We start from the raw sequence: 16,075 nt of genomic DNA on the forward strand, positions 1-16,075 counted from the left end.
CGAATTTTGTTGCATTTTTCAGTTTTCTTGTCTGTACCATTCACTTTCAGTATATTTATAACCCTTTTATCTGGTCTTTGTAGTTTCAAAATGATGCCTTGGATATTTTAAGTTTAGAGCAATCAATGTCCTTTTCAAATTGCCCTCTTAAGATTTTTGTAAAATAATATTCTCCATAATACAACTTTAAATTACCTACCTTTTCCTTTACTAGACTTAATCCAAGAAGGCTAATTGAACATTAAGCATTTTAATCATCCCACACTGTCAAACCTGTCTTCTCATTACTGAGAATTGGATAGTTCATGAGCTTAATTGTGTTCCTGGCAACGTAACTAGAATGAAAGGTTGATGATATGATTTGTATATAGCTAAGGAATTAGTCCTGGTCTTTATTGATATCTATGCAAAAATATAATCTCAACAAATATACATTAAATATAATCAAATTCATGGTACTTCATTAAAGCTTCGCAGGATACAGAGATGAGTAGAATGCAGTATTTATATTTATGGAGTTTACTAAAGAATTTTTTAGAAAAACAAAACTTCCAAATAACCACAAGATGATTCAAAACAAGGTAATGGCCACAAAAGTGATGCAAACAAAAAATGTTAAATGTAATACAGAAGCATAAGAAGTACAAGGACACAATGATTCAGATATTAAAATTGTCATTGCATTATATGTGCAAGTAGTGTTCAAATGTACCTATACAGTGATTTAGACTCCCAGGATGACACAATGCACGCTGGATTTCAGGAAGTGCATTTTGAACTGCTATTAGTAAAGGCTTATAGAAATGGTTAATACAGAAGACAGTGCCAAGACATAAAGACGCTTTTATCTAACACAACATGAGGATCCCTGACAGCAGTGTCTTGTAGAAGGGCGATATTTGTTTGAAAATATAGGGCTTATTTTTGACAAATGAAATAAGAACTTTCATAGTATGGTAAAATGCTGAGAATTCTCCTATCTTCTCTGGAATCTGCTAGGGGGCTACAGGGTTCAGACAAAGCTCTAGCACTATTTTTAAATGTATTCATTGAACAAATAGCACCTTTCAAAGACATTTTAAAGTGAGCTGTGAATTCAAATAGCATATGATGTGAAACCAATGTAGGTGTAAATATGGATCCATTTTATCCCTTTTATCCATGTAGATCAATTAGTCTTGTATTATTATTCTTGATATACATTCCCTCTCAGCTTTAGGAGTTACTATGAATGTGAATTACCCTGATTATGGTTTTTCTTATGACAATTTCATGTATACTTATCTAGAGTGCTTGAATGAAAATTTTCTAATGTAATGACAGCTATATGCATCTAATTGGAGACTTCAGCAGGGCCAAGAAACAGACTGTGAAAGCAAAAATCGTAATATGCACCTGTCCCAACTTTTACCTGTCATCCAGAGAAAATGTAACAGAGGAACCACCTCTTATTTTATTACATAGATTGCATGTTCTAAGTAATCTAGTTATGTCTTCCTGGAAGTTATCTATTAGGTCCCAGAAAAAAAAATTATTGTCTTACATAGTAGAGATTTACTCTAGGTAGGCAATAAGAGTAAAGGAAGAAAAGATGGCTAGTTGCAAGGTCATAAAGCAATACTCTTCCGTGTCTCTTTTCAATTTCTGCTGAAGTCTGAAGTCTACTATTCATTCCTAATGAGTCTCCTTCTCTATATATTAGCTGAATTGCTCATGTAGGTGATCTCATGAGCTCTGGTCATTTCTGTAACCTGAAGTCAAGAAATAGATCCATATTTGACAGATTTTTTTATGTTAACTGATTTTTTATAGAAATAACAAAATAATTCATTGGGAAAAAGAGTCTTTTGACATGTGTTGCTGAAAAACACTGGAATCTGTATGAAAAGAAAAATGAAAAATTAATGTGAAATGGATAATTTACCTAAACAGAAAAGATGAACCTATAAGAAAACAAAGGATAAAATCTTCATAATTTGGGTTAGGCAAAGATTTCCTAGGACACAAAAAGGAAAAATCATGAAAGAAAAATATTAATAAATGAGATTTTATCAAATTTTTAAAATCCTTTTTGAAAGAGACTATTAGGAAAATGATAAGGCCAGCCACAGACTGGGAAATATTTGCAATATGCATAGGAGATGAAGGACTCATATCAGATAGATAGAAGATAGATGGATAGATAGATAGATAGACAGATAGATAAACAGACAGATATTAAAACTCAACAATTAGAAGACAAACACCTGAATTAAAAGTGCACAAAAAATTTGAACAGACACTTCACAAGACAAAATGCACAAATAGCTAATAAGCACATGAAAAGATGCTCAACACCAGAGTGAACAGGAAGTACAAATTAGAACTGAACATTCTTCTAGCTATAAGGGATTCACTGCCAAAAAATTCCAACATAGTTCCTGCTTTTGTGGAGTTTGCAGTGTAATGAGAGATAAAATTAAATAGACATTTCTAAACAATGGAATAAGTGCTAGGATGGAAGAAATACAAGTGTTTGGGGGATGTTGTCTGATGGAGGAAGTCTTAACATAGACAAGAGGTTGAGTAGTCAGGCAACCCAGGTTTGCTGGGTAGGCACACAACTTGAGATTGCTAAAATAGGCTTCCTTGGCAAAGTTAGTTTAAACTGAGATCAGCGTAATGAGTGGAAATGAATACAGCAAAGGGGTTGTGAAAAGGGCCAAGCAGGGACAAAGAATAGAATAATAGAGGGAGTCACAATAAAGAAAGAAAGCATGACAAGTTCCAGAATTTGAAAGAAGTTTAGTATGACTAGTTGGAGGATGATATAGTTTGGATGGCCCCTCTAGATCTCATGATGAAATACAATCTCAGGGTTGGAGATGGGGACTGGTGGGAGATGTTTGGGACCTGGGGGCAGATCCCTCATGGCCTGGTGCTGCCCTCACAATAGCAACTGAGTTCTCATGAGATCTGGCTGTTTAAGTGTGTGGCACCTTCCCCTCTCCCACCAACTCTCTCTTGCTGTTACTCTGGACATGTGACATGAGTGATCCTGCTTCACCTTCCACCAGGAGTAAAAGCTCCCTGAGGCCTCCACAGAAGCTGAGCAGATGCTGTCACCATGCTTCCTGTACAACCTGCAGAACTGTGAGCCAATTAAACCTCTTTTCTTCATAAATTACCCAGTCTCAGGTAATTTTTATGGCAATGCAAAAATGGGCTAACACAGAGGAAAACCACTGAGGTGAGAGGTGGAAGGTGGTGGTTAGAGATAAATAAGCAATTTAAATCTGAGGTCAGATCACCCAAGTCTTACAGGCTGTAATATGGAGTTTTAACTTTATTATAAGAGCAGTACAGCAAAAGTATGGAAAGGTTTTAAACAAAGGAGTATTATATTTGATTGCTGCTTAGAAGGACCATAGAAAAAGGAAAGGAACTAAGGACAATTCATATGTTTTTGGCTTGAATTGCTGGGCAGACATTGCTACTACTATCTGATAGAGAAAATATAATAGAAGAAACAGTTGGAGATGAGTTAATTTTTAGACATGGTCAGCTTGAGGCACTCATAGGACATTGATTTACTTATAAAGCACAAGAAATAGGTTTATCTTAAACATTTAAACTTGGAGTCATCTACATAATGGAGAATAGGATATGATAAGTGGTATGATAGAAATATGTACAGAAGGCCGGGTGCGGTGGCTCAAGCCTGTGATCCCAGCACTTTGGGAGGCCGAGACGGGCAGATCACGAGGTCAGGAGATCGAGACCATCCTGGCTAACATGGTGAAACCCCGTCTCTACTAAAAAATACAAAAAAAAAGGAAACAAAACTAGCTGGGCGAGGTAGCAGGCGCCTGTAGTCCCAGCTACTCGGGAGGCTGAGGCAGGAGAATGGCGTAAACTCGGGAGGCAGAGCTTGCAGTGAGCTGAGATCCGGCCACTGCACTCCAGCCCGGGTGACAGAGCAAGACTCCGTCTCAAAAAAAAAAAAAAGAAAGAAAGAAATATGTACAGAAATGCCATAAAACCACAAAAGAAAAAGTAGCCATCTTTATTAGTTGTCTATTGCTGTGTAATAAACTATCATAGATTTAACAGCTTAAAATTATGTATTCATTATACCACAGTTTCTACAAGTCAGGAGTACAGATATGGTTTATATGTGTTCTCTTCTTTGGGGTCTCTCACAAAGTTGCAAAGCGTCAGCCAGGGCTGACATTTCATCTGAAAGCTCAACCATGGAAGGATTCACTTTTGAGCACATGTGCTTTCAGTCACATTCAGTTCCTTGATGGCTGTTAGCTGGAGGCTGTGATTAGTTCTTTGCTATGTGGGCCTCTCCGTTGGGGCAGCTCAAAATATGGCACCTGGCTTTATCAAAGTCACCAAAGGAGAGGATACTCCAGCAAGATAAAAATTACAACCTCTCATAATCTAATCACAGACATGACATCCCTTCAATGTTTATTTATTTTATGAGTCAGAGCCAAGTTCTTCAAGGAGAGAGAATTACACAAGGCCAGAAGTCAGGATAGTGTAATTATATAGGATAGTGGAGAGGGGGGGATATCCCATAAGCTATCTACCTCTCTCAGTCTGTTTTCTCTTGCTATAACAGAATACACAAAACTGGGTCATTTATAAAGAATAGAAGTTTATTTCACTTATAGTTTTGGAGGTTGGGAAATCCAAGAGCATGACCTAGGCCTCTGGTGAGAGTCATCCCACGGCAGAAGGCAGAAGCAGGAAGTGAGCATGCTAAAGAGAAAGCACAAGGAGCTGGCTCCCTTTCAAAACAACCCTCTCTCTCTGTAATTAACCTACTCCCTTAGAGATGACATTAATCTTCATGAAGGCTCTACTCTCATGACCCAGTTACCTCCTATTAGGCCTCAACTCTGAGCATTGTTGCATTGGGGATTAAGTTTCCAACACATGGATTTGTGAGACACATAAAAATAGAATACTTCCCAGCACCCAAAATTTATGTCCTTCTCATAATGCAAAATACATTCATTCCATCCCAATAGCCCTCAAATCTGAACTCATTCAGTTTCAACTCAAAAGTCTAACGACTCATTCAAATCAGATATAGGTGAAACTGAAAGCATGATTCACCTTGAAGCAAGGACTCTACAGCTGTGAGCGTATAGAATCAAAACAAGTTATCTACTTCCAAAATACAATACTGAGACAGGCACAGGACACACATTTCCATTCCAAAAGGGAGAAATGGGCCAGAAAAGAGGGATAATTCATTACCAAGTTAGTCTGAAATGCAGCAGGGAAAACAACATTAAATCTTAAAGCTGAAGAATAATCTCTTTTGATTCCATGTCCCACATCCTGGACACATTGAGGAGTTGGGGATTGGGTACCCAAAACCTCAGACAGTCTCACCCTAAGGCTTCACTGGGCTCAGTCCACTCAGTAGCTCTCATCAGTTAGAGTTGCATGGTGGTGGCCCTACAGTTCTGTGGTTTTGGCAGTGGTGCTGACGCTACAGAACCTCTGGGCATTGCCCTAGTTGGGGACTCCTTGTGTCTGCTTTGCCCCATGGCATGTCTCTGCCTAGGCCCCCAGGCTATCTGCAACATTATTTGCAATCCAGATGGAGAAAGCTATGCCTACAGAATTAGTATCATATGAACACTGCCAGGGTTTACAGTTTGTATCTTCTTGAGCAGCAGGTTGAGCCACATCTAAGCCTGCTTGAGATGCAGCTAGAACAGCCAAAGAGTGCTTTATCAGAATGTGGGGAGCAAAGTCTTGAGATATCCCTGGCCAGTAAGCTTTTGAAGGTCTTCCTAGATGCATTTCCCAAAAGCATTCTACCCTCTTAGAGGTCTGAGCCTATAATAGGAGGGCAGCCTGGAAGATCTTAGAAATGCCTTCAGGATCTTTCTCTCCTTGTCTTTACAAATAGCCCCTGACTTCCTTCTACCCATATTAATCTCTTTAACAGAAGGTCACTTGGTCATACAAAAGTTTTCCACACTTTTCTGTTCTGCTTCTTTTTTAATTAAAATTTTGCCTTTATGTTATTTTTTTCTCTTGCACGTCACTGTATGTGGTCAAAAGTAACGATGCAGCAGCCAGAGTGCTTGGCTGATCTGGTATCTTTTCTACTAGATAGTCTAGCTCATCGTATTCCAGCTCTTAAGTTCTGTATTTCACGAAGTCTTAGGACACAGACACTATTCAGCCAAGTTCTTTGTTACTTTATAACAAGATGGCCTTTAATGTAGTTTCTAGCACCTTGTTCCTCATTTCTGTCTGAGACTTCATCAGAAAGACCTTTACTGTCCATAATAGTTCTACCAGCATTCTGGTCATAACCACTTAAATCATCTATAAGTAGATTCAGGCTCTCTCTAGTTCTAGTGTATTCTGAACCCTCACCAGAATTGCCTTTAACACTTTATTCACTGCAGTATGGGTGTTTTCTAGCTTGTTCCTCCAAATTCTTTCATCCTCTACCCGTTATCCAGTTCCAAAGCCACTTAACATTCTCAGGTATTTGTTAGAGTAACAACCCACTTGTAGATACCAAATGTTTTGTTTTAGTCTGTTTTCTGTTCTGTAACAGAATACCCAAGACAGGATAGTTTATAAAGAACAGACATTTCTTTGGCTCATGGTTTTGAAGGTTGGGAAGTCCAAGAGCATCTAGCAAGGGTCATCCATGGTGGAAGGGCTGAAAGTGGAAGTGAGCATGCAAAAGAAAAAGCATGGGCGGATCTCTTTTTATAACAACCTACTCTTTTTATAACTAACCCACTACTTCAGTGACAATATTAATCCACTCATGAGGACTCCACCCTCCTGACACAATCACCTCTTGTTAGTCCCCACCTCCCAATACTGTTACATTGAAAATCAAGCTTCCAAACCATGAATTTAGGGGACACACTCAAGCTGTAGCACCATCTCTACCTAGAAGATGTAAAAAAGCCTTTTCAATAAGACACTTAAATCTGAGAAAAGATATGTGAATTCTATACACTCAATAAAAAGGATGGGATAGAATTCTGATGCCTTCACTTTCTATCTTGCTGGTAAATCCATATTTACCTTACGTCAAGATTGATCATGTACCAAAATAACCAAAATACACAAAGTTGTAATAAATCAAGTATATAGTCTGAACAGAATGAATCCAGTTAGAAATAACCTTATGTAGTTGACTTTACAAGGAAAACTGAAATCATTAAGGGGAAAGGGGGACTTTTCAAAGTCCTGTAAAATATAATACAAGTTAAGTATCCCTAATACAAAAATTTGAAATCTGAAATGCTCCAAAATCGGAAACTTTTTGAAAGTTGACATGATGATCAAAAAACATGCTCATTGAAGCATTTTGATTTCAGATATTCACATTAGGTGTGCTCCACCAGTAAGTAAAATGCAAATATTTAAAAATGTAAACTTTTAAACATTTTTGATCCCAAGCATTTTGGATAGGGGATATTCAAATTGATTACACTTTTACAGTAGAGGTCATGGTGGTGAAAGGAAGTAAAGAAGAATGAGGAGGAATGAAAAAAAGTGTATTAATTCAATCTTTATTGACAGTTAAAGAGTTAAAATCTGTTGCTAAATGTGAATTGTTTGTAATTTAGCTTCCCAAACGGGAACAAACACATTGTGAATTGAGAATCCCAGACACACTGGCACTGGATAGGTGCTGAGATGATGGAAAGACAGAAGGAATGAGAAATGCGTTCAAGTTTTAAAAATTGATATGATGTCAGTAATACTGTTTCCAGAAATGAATAACTCACAGGTTAGAAAAAAGAAGAAAAAAACTAAAATGACATTTTAAACTTAGGTTGAAATGTGTACATCAACGTGTATAGAGAGGAAATTATAAGATCTCAAAAAAGACAAAATATCTTTTTGATATTTGATATTCTGAATTAATAATATTTATTAGACACCAACCATTCATTTACTTATTCAACAAATATTTACTAAATGACAGTTGAAAGTTTAAGTAAAAATAATTTGGGACTTTTTTTAAAGTAGGGAACCATATTTCAAATTAGTACTCAAGCCTGGTGCCAGGTTATCTATATCACAGCTGGAATGTGGCAAAGGGATAGAGGAAAAAATAAAATAGCTTCAGATCTCCACCACCTACAGCTAAAATAAAGCTGAGATTTCCTTTCTGGCTTTAATGATAGAAAGTATTCCTGACTTATGGATACAAAGTGACAATTCAGAACTCTTGACAGAAAGAAGAAAGTTAAGTTTAGAATATATTACAAGTAGCAATTTCAGAAACTTCTCTCATGACCTCTATCAAATGAAAAACTTGATGGAAAGCATAGGTATGAAACTGAATTAAAAATAAGAGACCCGAGGGGCAGAGCAAGATGGCCGAATAGGAATAGCTCCAGTCTCCAACTCCCAGCGCGAGCGACACAGAAGACTGGTGATTTCTGCATTTTCAACTGAGGTACTGGGGTCATCTCACTAGGGAGTGCCAGACAATCGGTGCTGGTCAGCTGCTGCAGCCTGACCAGCGAGAGCTGAAGCAGGGCGAGGCATCACCTCACCTGGAAGCGCAAGGGGGAAGGGAATCCGTTTTCCTAGCCAGGGGAACTGAGACACACAACACCTGGAAAATCGGGTAACTCCCACCCCAATAGTGTGCTTTAAGCAAACAGGCACACCAGGAGAATATATCCCACACCTGGCCGGGAGGGTCCCACGCCCATGGAGCCTCCCTCACTGCTAACACAGCAGTCTGCAGCGATCTATCCGCAAGGTAGCAGCGAGGCTGGGGGAGGGGCGCCCGCCATTGCTGAGGCTTAAGTAGGTAAACAAAGCCGCTGGGAAGCTTGAACTGGGTGGAGCTCACAGCTGCTCAAGGAAGCCTGCCTGTCTCTGTAGTCTCCACCTCTGGGGACAGCACACAGCTGAAGACCAACAGCGGAAGCAGCGGGGGCCGGTGCAGACGCGAACGACTCTGTCTGACAGCTTTGGGGAGAGCCGTGGATCTCCCAACGCGGAGGTTGAGATCTGAGAACAGACAGACTGCCTGCTCAGGTGGGTCCCTGACCCCTGAGTAGCCTAGCTGGGAGACATACACCACTAGGGGCAGTCTGACACCCCACACCTCGCAGGGTGGAGTACACCCCTGAGTGGAAACGTCCAAAGGAAGAATCAGACAGGTACACTCGCTGTTCAGCAATATTCTATCTTCGGCAACCTCTGCTGCTGATACCCAGGCAAACAGGGTCTGGAGTGGACCTCAAGCAATCTCCAACAGACCAACAGACAGTCCTTCTGACTGTCAGAAGGAAAACTATCAAACAGGAAGGACACCTATACCAAAACCCCATCAGTACGTCACCATCATCAAAGACCAGAAACAGATAAAACCACAAAGATGGGGAAGAAGCAGGGCAGAAAAGCTGGAAATTCAAAAAATAAGAGCACATCTCCCCCTGCAAAGGAGCGCAGCCCATCGCCAGCAACGGATCGAAGCTGGTCAGAGAATGACTTTGACGAGATGAGAGAAGAAGGCTTCAGTCCATCAAAATTCTCAGAGCTAAAGGAGGAATTACGTACCCAGCGCAAAGAAACTAAAAATCTTGAAAAAAGAGTGGAAGAATTGACAGCTAGACTAATTAATGAAGAGAAGATCATAAACGAAATGACAGAGATGAAAACCATGACACAAGAAATACGTGACAAATGCACAAGCTTCAGTAACCGACTCGATCAACTGGAAGAAAGAGTATCAGCGATTGAGGATCAAATGAATGAAATGAAGAGAGAAGAGAAACCAAAAGAAAATAGAAGAAAAAGAAATGAACAAAGCCTGCAAGAAGTATGGGATTATGTAAAAAGACCAAATCTACGTCTGATTGGGGTGCCTGAAAGTGAGGGGGAAAATGGAACCAAGTTGGAAAACACTCTTCAGGATATCATCCAGGAGAACTTCCCCAACCTAGTAGGGCAGGCCAACATTCAAATTCAGGAAATACAGAGAACGCCACAAAGATACTCCTCCAGAAGAGCAACTCCAAGACACATAATTGCCAGATTCACCAAAGTTGAAATGAAGGAAAAAATCTTAAGGGCAGCCAGAGAGAAAGGTCGGGTTACCCACAAAGGGAAGCCCATCAGACTAACAGCAGATCTCTCGGCAGAAACTCTACAAGCCAGAAGAGAGTGGGGGCCAATATTCAACGTTCTTAAAGAAAAGAATTTTAAACCCAGAATTTCATATCCAGCCAAACTAAGTTTCATAAGTGAAGGAGAAATAAAATCCTTTACAGATAAGCAAACGCTTAGAGATTTTGTCACCACCAGGCCTGCCTTACAAGAGACCCTGAAGGAAGCCCTAAACATGGAATGGAACAACCGGTACCAGCCAGTGCAAAAACATGCCAAAATGTAAAGACCATCGAGGCTAGGAAGAAACTGCATCAACTAACGAGCAAAATAACCAGTTAATATCATAATGGCAGGATCAAGTTCACACATAACAATATTAACCTTAAATGTTAATGGACTAAATGCTCCAATTAAAAGACACAGACTGGCAAACTGGATAAAGAGTCAAGACCCATCAGTCTGCTGTATTCAGGAGACCCATCTCACATGCAGAGACATACATAGGCTCAAAATAAAGGGATGGAGGAAGATCTACCAAGCAAATGGAGAACAAAAAAAAGCAGGGGTTGCAATCCTAGTCTCTGATAAAACAGACTTTAAACCATCAAAGATCAAAAGAGACAAAGAAGGCCATTACATAATGGTAAAGGGGTCAATTCAACAGGAAGAGCTAACCCTCCTAAATATATATGCACCCAATACAGGAGCACCCAGATTCATAAAGCAAGTCCTTAGAGACTTACAAAGAGACTTAGACTCCCATACAATAATAATGGGAGACTTCAACACTCCACTGTCAACATTAGACAGATCAACGAGACAGAAAGTTAACAAGGATATCCAGGAATTGAACTCATCTCTGCACCAAGCGGACCTAATAGACATCTATAGAACTCTCCACCCCAAATCAACAGAATATACATTCTTCTCAGCACCACATCGCACTTATTCCAAAATTGACCACATAATTGGAAGTAAAGCACTCCTCAGCAAATGTACAAGAACAGAAATGATAACAAACTGTCTCTCAGACCACAGTGCAATCAAACTAGAACTCAGGACTAAGAAACTCAATCAAAACCGCTCAACTACATGGAAACTGAATAACCTGCTCCTGAATGACTACTGGGTACATAACGAAATGAAAGCAGAAATAAAGATGTTCTTTGAAACCAATGAGAACAAAGATACAACATACCAGAATCTCTGGGACACATTTAAAGCAGTGTGTAGAGGGAAATTTATAGCACTAAATGCCCACAAGAGAAAGCAGGAAAGATCTAAAATGGACACTCTAACATCACAATTAAAAGAACTAGAGAGGCAAGAGCAAACACATTCAAAAGCTAGCAGAAGGCAAGAAATAACTAAGATCAGAGCAGAACTGAAGGAGATAGAGACACAAAAAACCCTCCAAAAAATCAATGAATCCAGGAGTTGGTTTTTTGAAAAGATCAACAAAATTGACAGACCGCTAGCAAGACTAATAAAGAAGAAAAGAGAGAGGAATCAAATAGACGCAATAAAAAATGATAAAGGGGATATCACCACTGACCCCACAGAAATACAAACAACCATCAGAGAATACTATAAACGCCTCTACGCAAATCAACTAGAAAATCTAGAAGAAATGGATCATTTCCTGGACACTTACACTCTCCCAAGACTAAACCAGGAAGAAGTTGAATCCCTGAATAGACCAATAGCAGGCTCTGAAATTGAGGCAACAATTAATAGCCTACCCACCAAAAAAAGTCCAGGACCAGATGGATTCACAGCTGAATTCTACCAGAGGTACAAGCAGGAGCTGGTACCATTCCTTCTGAAACTATTCCAATCAATTGAAAAAGAGGGAATCCTCCCTAACTCATTTTATGAGGCCAACATCATCCTGATACCAACGCCTGGCAGAGACACAACAAAAAAAGAGAATTTTAGACCAATATCCCTGATGAACATCGATGCAAAAATCCTCAATAAAATACTGGCAAACCAGATTCAGCAGCACATCAAAAAGCTTATCCACCATGATCAAGTGGGCTTCATCCCTGGGATGCAAGGCTGGTTCAACATTCGCAAATCAATAAACGTAATCCAGCATATAAACAGAACCAAAGACAAGAACCACATGATTATCTCAATAGATGCAGAAAAGGCTTTTGACAAAATTCAACAGCCCTTCATGCTAAAAACGCTCAATAAATTCGGTATTGATGGAATGTACCTCAAAATAATAAGAGCTATTTATGACAAACCCACAGCTAATATCATTCTGAATGGGCAAAAACTGGAAAAATTCCCTTTGAAAACTGGCACAAGACAGGGATGCCCTCTCTCACCACTCCTATTCAACATAGTGTTGGAAGTTCTGGCTAGGGCAATCAGGCAAGAGAAAGAAATCAAGGGTATCCAGTTAGGAAAAGAAGAAGTCAAATTGTCCCTGTTTGCAGATGACATGATTGTATATTTAGAAAACCCCATCGTCTCAGCCCAAAATCTCCTTAAGCTGATAAGCAACTTCAGCAAAGTCTCAGGATACAAAATTAATGTGCAAAAATCACAAGCATTCTTATACACCAGTAACAGACAAGCAGAGAGCCAAATCAGGAGTGAACTTCCATTCACAATTGCTTCAAAGAGAATAAAATACCTAGGAATCCAGCTTACAAGGGATGTAAAGGACCTCTTCAAGGAGAACTACAAACCACTGCTCAGTGAAATCAAAGAGGACACAAACAAATGGAAGAACATACCATGCTCATGGATAGGAAGAATCAATATCGTGAAAATGGCCATACTGCCCAAGGTTATTTATAGATTCAATGCCATCCCCATCAAGCTACCAATGAGTTTCTTCACAGAATTGGAAAAAACTGCTTTAAAGTTCATATGGAACCAAAAAAGAGCCCGCATTACCAAGACAATCCTAAGTCAAAAGGACAAAGCTGGAGGCGTCACGCTACCTGACTTCAAACTATACTACAAGGCTACAGTAACCAAAACAGCATGGTACTGGTACCAAAACAGAGATATAGATCAATGGAACAGAACAGAGTCCTCAGAAATACTACCACACATCTACAGCTATCTGATCTTTGACAAACCTGAGAGAAACAAGAAATGGGGAAAGGATTCCCTATTTAATAAATGGTGCTAGGAAAATTGGCTAGCCATAAGTAGAAAGCTGAAACTGGATCCTTTCCTTACTCCTTATACGAAGATTAATTCAAGATGGATTAGAGACTTAAATGTTAGACCTAATACCATAAAAACCCTAGAAGAAAATCTAGGTAGTACCATTCAAGACATAGGCATGGGCAAGGACTTCATGTCTAAAACACCAAAAGCAACGGCAGCAAAAGCCAAAATTAACAAATGGGATCTAATTAAACTAAAGAGCTTTTGCACAGCAAAAGAAACTACCATCAGAGTGAACAGGCAACCTACAGAATGGGAGAAAATTTTTGCAACCTACTCATCTGACAAAGGGCTAATATCCAGAATCTACAAAGAACTCAAACAAATATACAAGAAAAAAACAAACAACCCCATCAAAAAGTGGGCAAAGGATATGAACAGACATTTCTCAAAAGAAGACATTCATACAGTCAACAGACACATGAAAAAATGCTCATCATCACTCGCCATCAGAGAAATGCAAATCAAAACCACAATGAGATACCATCTCACACCAGTTAGAATGGCAATCATTAAGAAGTCAGGAAACAACAGGTGTTGGAGAGGATGTAGAGAAATAGGAACACTTTTACACTGTTGGTGGGATTGTAAACTAGTTCAACCATTATGGAAAACAGTATGGCAATTCCTCAAGGATCTAGAACTAGATGTACCATATGACCCAGCCATCCCACTACTGGGTATATACCCAAAGGATTATAAATTATTCTACTATAAAGACACATGCACACGTATGTTTATTGCGGCACTATTCACAATAGCAAAGACTTGGAATCAACCCAAATGTCCATCTGTGACAGACTGGATTAAGAAAATGTGGCACATATACACCATGGAATACTATGCAGCCATAAAAAAGGATGAGTTTGCGTCCTTTGTAGGGACATGGATGCAGCTGGAAACCATCATTCTTAGCAAACTATCACAAGAAGAGAAAACCAAACACCGCATGTTCTCACTCATAGGTGGGAACTGAACAATGAGATCACTTGGACTCGGGAAGGGGAACATCACACACTGGGGCCTATCATGGGGAGGGGGGAGGAGGGAGGGATTGCATTGGGGAGTTATACATGATATAAATGATGAATTGATGGGTGCTGACGAGTTGATGGGTGCAGCACACCAACATGGCATAAGTATACATATGTAACAAACCTGCACGTTATGCACATGTACCCTAGAACTTAAAGTATAATAAAAATAAAAATAAAAAATAAAAATAAAAATAAAAAAAGAGACCCAACCAAAACAAAAGATAGGAAAATAACCTTAGGTGAATTATTTCTTATTGCACTTATTAATGTTGGGTAGCTGTTAGTTTACTTTTTCCATCCAACATACATTCTTTTCTTTCTTTTTTTTTCTTTTTCTTTTTTTTTTTTTTTTTTTTTTTTTGACGAAGTCTCACTCTTGTCGCCCAGGTTGGAGTGCAATGGCATGATCTCGGCTCACTGCAACCTCCGCCTCCTGGGTTCAAGCAGTTTTCCTGCCTCAGCCTCCTGAGTAGCTGGGATTACAGGCACCTGCCACCACGCCCAGCTAAATGTATATGTTTAGTAGAGACGGGATTTCACCATGTTGGCCAGGCTGGTCTCAAACTCCTGATCTCAGGTGATTTCCCCCAACCCCAGCCTCCCAAAGTGACATTCTTTTCTTTCTCTGTTCATCTAGTAACAAAATATGGTCATAAAAGTGGTTCTATAATCCAGGAAGGGTTAAACTTACTATATCATATTGACTATGCAGATCGGTTGGAATAGGCTTCTATCCCAAGCATGGACAGTCAGATATCTTCCCTGTGATGGATGCATAGATTCTTGAAGGAAGAACTGGCTCTTCCCAGTGATATTACTATGGAGATATGTTAACAGTCTATCTGGCCAACAGCTATCTTACCCTAAATGGGAAAAATGCCTACGCTGCAAAGAAGTGAAGAGATGAAAGCTAGCTGGTGATCTTTTGAAACTCCCCCAACAAAAAATTGTGACTAATGTTTATTTAAAAATGTTTTTCCCAATTATATGAGCCAATAAATGTCCCTTTTCTTTTTTGTTTCAAACAGTCTAAGAACTAAATTGGATTGTTATTATTTGGCTCTTTACTGCCAAAAGAATCTAGCCTAAGAAAGTCTACCAATGATATGAGACTCCATGTTTTGAAAGTTATTGTCTACTATGTTGCATTTATTAAGAAACAAGTAATTTGTTTTTCACTTCTTACAACTGAGCAATTTTACATCTATTCTAAACTTCTAATCAGAATGAGAAAATTAGAATTACTAATGGAATTAACAGAATTCTAGCCAAAAGGAAAGAAGTACAATGCTTTATTCACTTTTAGAATCCCAATCAAAGGTAAAGCATATGACATTTGTTAAGTTTCTCAAAATATTACAATAGTTTTAGGACCTGCATGACTTCCCTTAAAGCGTCCTAGGTTCCAGACACTCCAGTGTAGAAAACATGCTCATAAGGACAAGTGTCTCATATAGCACTTACAATATAGCCAATATAGCAATGTAACAGATTATTTATATGTCTATCTTTCATATGTCATATCTTTCATATAAATCTTGCAATTTTTGAAGGTAAGGGTAGTGGTGCTAGCCATTCCCTAATATCTATTTTTCCCATTCTTCCATATGGCCAGAGCCTGCCTCTACTTTTTGGCTGAACATATGGTTATGCATCTGGCAAGTGGGTATGGTCCTATCATTAAGTTCTGTTCAATGAAGTGTAAGCATGAGTGT

Source organism: Rhinopithecus roxellana, chromosome 12, assembly GCF_007565055.1.
Source record: "Rhinopithecus roxellana isolate Shanxi Qingling chromosome 12, ASM756505v1, whole genome shotgun sequence".
NCBI classification, from domain to species: domain Eukaryota; kingdom Metazoa; phylum Chordata; class Mammalia; order Primates; family Cercopithecidae; genus Rhinopithecus; species Rhinopithecus roxellana.